This window comes from Rana temporaria, chromosome 4 (assembly GCF_905171775.1).
Source record: "Rana temporaria chromosome 4, aRanTem1.1, whole genome shotgun sequence".
In the NCBI taxonomy this organism is placed as follows: domain Eukaryota; kingdom Metazoa; phylum Chordata; class Amphibia; order Anura; family Ranidae; genus Rana; species Rana temporaria.
The window spans coordinates 249,069,592-249,075,591 of record NC_053492.1 but is presented as its reverse complement, the minus strand read 5'-3'; positions in this window follow the sequence as shown (position 1 = coordinate 249,075,591).

Below are 6,000 nucleotides of genomic sequence, written 5' to 3'. Positions count from 1 at the left end.
ACACAGGAGGGGGACAGACGCTGGGGACATGACACAGGAGGGGGACAGACGCTGGGGACATGACACAGGAGGGGGACAGACGCTGGGGACATGACACAGGAGGGGGACAGACGCTGGGGACATGACACAGGAGGGGGACAGAGGCTGGGGACATGACACAGGAGGGGGACAGACGCTGGGGACATGACACAGGAGGGGGACAGACGCTGGGGACATGGCACAGGAGGGGGACAGACGCTGGGGACATGACACAGGAGGGGGACAGACGCTGGGGACATGGCACAGGAGGGGGTCAGACGCTGGGGACATGACACAGGAGGGGGACAGACGCTGGGGACATGACACAGGAGGGGGACAGACGCTGGGGACATGACACAGGAGGGGGACAGAGGCTGGGGACATGACACAGGAGGGGGACAGACGCTGGGGACATGACACAGGAGGGGGACAGAGGCTGGGGACATGACACAGGAGGGGGACAGAGGCTGGGGACAGGCAGCCACTGTTTAATCAATAACAATTGATTAAACAGTGGCTGCATGTGATGGCACAGTGGCTGCGTGTGATGGCACAGTGGTTGCGTTTGATGGGCACAGTGGCGACAATTGATGGCACAGTGGCTGCGTGTGATGGGCACAGTGGCAACAATTGATGGCACAGTGATTGCATGTGTTGGCACAGTGGCTGCATGTGATGGCACAGTGGCTGCGTTTGATGGGCACAGTGGCTGGGTGTGATTGGCACAGTGGCTGCGTTTGATGGGCAGAGTGGCTGCGTGTTATTGGCACAGTGGCTGCGTGTGATTGGCACAGTGGCTGCGTTTGATGGGCACAGTGGCTGCATGTGATTGGCACAGTGGCTGCGTGTGATTGGCACAGTGGCTGCGTTTGATGGGCACAGTGGCTGCGTGTGATTGGCACAGTGGCTGCGTGTGATTGGCACAGTGGCTGCATGTGATTGGCACAGTGGCTGTGTTTGGGAACAGTGGCAACAATTGATTGCACAGTGGCTGCGTGTGATTGGCACAGTGGCTGCGTTTGATGGGAACAGTGGCTGCGTTTGATGGGAACAGTGGCTGCGTGTGATTGGCACAGTGGCTGCGTGTGATTGGCACAGTGGCTGCGTGTGATTGGCACAGTGGCTGCGTGTGATGGGCACAGTGGCGACAATTTATGGTGGCACAGTGGCTGCGTGTGTTGGCACAAGTGGCTGCATGTGTTGGCACAGTGACCCCTCCCGGCCCTGCCTACTGTTATCACCGCGGCGGGGAACATTACAGACAGTGTTCGTTTGAACAGCTGTTTTCCCCGCTGCGCTTAGACACTCCCCTTTGGACAGATCTGTCCAATCGCGAGCAAGGGGGAGTGTCTATGTGACTCCCCCTTGCTCGCGATTGGACAGATCCGTCCAAGGGGGAGTGTCTATGCGCGGCGGGGAAAACAGCTGTTCAAACAAACGCTGTCTGTAATGTTCCCCGCCGCGGTGATTAACGTGGCAGTGGCAGCGGCGGCGGCGGCGATTACGGCGGCGGCGGGGGGGGGGCTGGATTAAAAGGTCCGCCGGGCCGTAGTTTGCCCAGGTCTGCTCCAGACCCTTTATTAGCTTTGTTGCCCTTCTTTGTACTTGCTCCATTTCCAGTTCATCCTTCCTGAGGACTGGTGCCTAGAACTGGACAGCATAGTCTAGGTGTGGCCGGACCAGAGTCTTGTAGAGTGGGAGAATTATCGTTTTATCTCTGGAGTCGATCCCCTTTTTAATGCATGCCAGTATTCTGTTTGCTTTATTAGCAGCAGCTTGGCATTGGATGCCATTGCTGAGCCTATCATCTACTAGGACCCCCAGGTCCTTTTCCATCCTAGATTCCCCCAGAGGTTCTCCCCCCCAGTGTATAGATTACATTCCCAATCCCCAGTGTATAGATTGCATTCGTATTTTTGCCACCCAAATGCATTACTTTAAATCTTTCTACATTAAACTTAATTCGCCATGTCGCTGCCCACCCCATTAATTTGTTCAGATCTTCTTGCAAGGTTTCCACATCCTGCAGAAAAATGATTTCCCTGCTTAGCTCAGTATTATCGGCAAATACAGAGATTGAACTGTTTACCCACCCCTGACCATTCTGAGTACTCCCCATTTATCACCACCCTCTGAACTCGCCCTTGTAGCCAGTTTTCAATTCATGTACTCACCCTATGGTCCATGCCAGCGGACCCTATTTTGTACAGTAAACGCTTATGGGGAACTGTGTCAAATGCTTTTGCAAAATCCAGATACACCCCATCTATGGGCCTTCCTTTATCTAGATGGCAGCTCACCTCCTCATAGAAGGTTAATAGATTGGTTTGGCAAGAACGATTCTTCATGAATCCATGCTGATAATGATACCGTTCTCATTACTAAAATCTTGCATATAGTCCCTTATCCAAGAGCTTGCATACTATTGATGTTAGGCTAACTGGTCTGTAATTCCCATGGATGTATTTTGGGCCCTTTTTAAATATTAGGGCTCTTTCACACGTCCGTTCCGTTCGTCCGTTTTTTGGACGTCCGTTAACGGACCGCAATGCTTCCCTATGGGCTAGCGTCCGTTAGCAGATGAGCATCCGCTAACGTCCGTTAGCATCCGTCTGCGTTCAGTTCCGTTTTTTTGGACGGAAGAAAACCCTATTTTTCTTCCGTCTAAAAAACGGAACGGACGAAAAACGGACGTTAACTAACCATCCGTTCCGCTAAGGCTGGGTTCACACTACGGTTTTCCCGTCCGTCAGCCGCATACGATTTCAGTATTAAAAAACGTACGGGCCCGGACGGGAAAACGTATAGATAGACAATGCATTGCAAATCGTATGCACTCAGATGCATCCGGGTGCGTACGATTTGCTGGCAAAACGTTTTTTAAACGTACGCAAAACCGTGTTCAACCACGGTTTTGCGGTCGTTTTTAAAACAGTATGGCAAACGCATACGTTTTCCTTTAACATTAATGTCAATGGAAAACGCACATATGTGCGGTTCCATACGTTCCCGTCCGTTTCAGCCGCATACGGTTTTTCATATAAATCGTATGCGGCTGACGGACGGGAAAACCGTAGTGTGAACCCAGCCTAACATCCGTTTTTCTATGTAAAAAGCCCCCAAAAAAAACGGATGAAAAAACGGATGGAAAAACGGATGGAAAAACTGATGCAAAAACTGATGAAAAACTGACGAAAAACTGACGAAAAACTGATGGAAAAACGGATCAACTGATGGGAAAAAAAAACTGATCTGAAAAACTGAACGGACGTGTGAAAGAGCCCTTAGTGCTATATTGACTTTTCTCCAATCAGCTGGAACAACAAAACAAATACCTTTGCAGTGGGCCCCCCACAGGTTAAATGAGAAATACTTACCTTATGCAGCGATCCAGAAGGGTCCTTTCAGCATTGCAAACCGTCCTCCACAGCCAACCAGGCCCTCTCATGTGCCAGCGTATATTTCCTTTCTGCATTTATGCGTTTTTAATGCTTGTTGATGCATGTTTCCAATCATTTTTGAATTTAGAATTTGGAGTGGATAGAACTAACAACTAAGGGAAATATAGAGCCCCTTACTCACCTCTCCAGGGATGCCCAGCTCTGTTTTCTTGCCGAAGCAAGGTAGTAGTACTTACCCAACCTGTGGTTTTATGCTGGAGCATCCTGGACAGTGCATCTTCCGCATGGTAATGGAGATGACTGTCGGCCAGGCTACTGCGATTTGGCCCTGTAGACCGGTCTTTATGCAAGCCCTGGAGCGCATAGCTCACCGGCCACCCGTAGAGTGACTGGCATGTCGTGGACGACCCAGCACGCAGCTACGGTCGGCACACGCTCGATGGCCAAAACTGGGAATAATATAAGGGTCTAGGATCCAGCCTGTCGCCCAGTCTGCAGTTGATCGAAGATCGCAGGAAAAAAATATAAATCCAGAATCCATGGGCATGAAGGGAGTCATGTCTTCTCCTGAAACTAGGCAGAAAAAAACTGATCTGCGAGATGGAGAGAGAGGGGTTATACCCAGAGGGCCCACCCCCTGGGCGGGGGTATAGGGTGTGTATGATAAGTTAACCTTTTATATATAGTTTCTGCCTAGTCAACTCCTAAAGGAAGGCTAATACCCACTAAGTCACGATTAAGGCTGAACGAAAGAGAAAAAAAGGCGGTAACCACCTTCTGTTTACTTCCGTGGTCAGCTGTCATTGGCTGACAGCTGATCACATGGTAAAGGGCCCACTGTGATTGCCCCTTTATGCTGCTCTGTGATCAGCTGAGTCTGAAGGACTCAGCGATCACAGAGCGCGGCACACAGATTTGAGGTCTGCGCATTTGAAGTCCGCGCTGTAGCCATCTTTCGGCTATAGCACGGATGTCAAGTGGTTAAAGATCCCATTAGATTGCCTTACCATGTGGCAGCCACTGCAAGCCAGAAAGTGGCTGTTGGAGTTGGGGGACGGAGCTGGGAATTTGGGCAGCTTCACAAAGTGCTATTTTCCGTCCCCTGTGCACAGTGGCAACGTGTGTCATTGGTTGCTAGAATGCCAGCGGTCCTAACAAACAATGACTGTAAGGCTCCTTTCACACTGGGGCGGGAGGCGCGGTGGCGATAAAGCGCCGCTATTTTTAGCGGCTCTTTACTATTGGAATTGCGGGGGTATCCGACCGCTAGCGGTGTGGTTTTACCCCCCCGCTAGCGGCTGAAAAAGGGTTAATACTCTGCAGAGGCGCTATGCCGGCGGTATATCCGTGTTTTTTTTCATTGCTTTCAATGGGAAGGAGTGGTGGAGGAGCGGTAAACACACCGCTCCTTCACCGCTCCAAAGATGCAGCTAGCAGGACTTTTGGAGTGGTCCTGCTAGCGCACCGCTCCAGTGTGAAAGCCCTCGGGCTGCTGTTTCAGGTAAGTTTGCAGGCGCTATAGCACCTGCAAACCGCCCCAGTGTGAAAGGGGCCTAAAGGTAAATGAGGCGGGGAAAAAGCCAGAGCACAGGCAGGCACTGCCAACAGGAATCCTCACTGGAGTGGAGTCCAGTGCCGGAACTTGCTTCTGCATGGACTCCAATGCAGATCTGCGGGACAGATTCACTTGAAATCCAAGGACAATTGGGAGGTATTTGTCTGGGTTTCAGGCAGACTAAAACCTGGAAACATGATTCAAAACCCGGACTGTCCGGGTGAATCCCCGAAAGGTGACAACCTTAGCTATAGCCAAATGATGGTTACAGCTCGGCCGGCCATGGTATCATATCTGGGGTGGTGTGCTCTGTGATCGCTGTGTCCTCGGGACAGTGTACAGTACTGCATAATCACGCAATTGTCACTCACAGTGTGACAGTGCTGAAAACTGGCCTGGGCAGGAACGGGGTAAAACTGACACTAAGGGCCGGTTCACACCATAGAAACGCTTTCCAGATGCTTTTCTGCATGTGCGTTTTTGATGCACTCCAGTGTGTTTTTGATGCAGGCCTGTGTATTTTTTCTTAACCTTCAGGACATGTGCGTTTTTTTTCTGCATCAAAAACGCATGGAAAGTAGGTTATAGGGTTTTCAGTGGCATAGTTCACACCAGTGTTTGCAGTTCCAGTGTGTTCCAGTACCAGAAAAAAAGTAGAACATGCTGCATTTTTCCTGCACTGGACTGTACTGGAATGCTGTAAAATGCATCAAAAACGCACTGGAAAACACGTCCTTATTTAGCCTAGGTTCACATTTGTGCGAACACAGACATCGCATATGATTCGCACCCGCACTGTGGGGCTGATCGCAAATGCGATGTCTGTGCAATGCGATTTCAGCCATACAGTTGTATGGTTGAACTCGCATTGAATTCGCACAAAAAAGTGCAGGGACTTTTTCCCCCCGCACTGAAATCGGATCGCATGGGTGTTCTCACTTATGCGATCCGATTCCTGTGCGAGTTCACAGTTCGCACTATGATCTGTGAACCGATCTGGGGGTGTCATTAACAATGGATTGACAC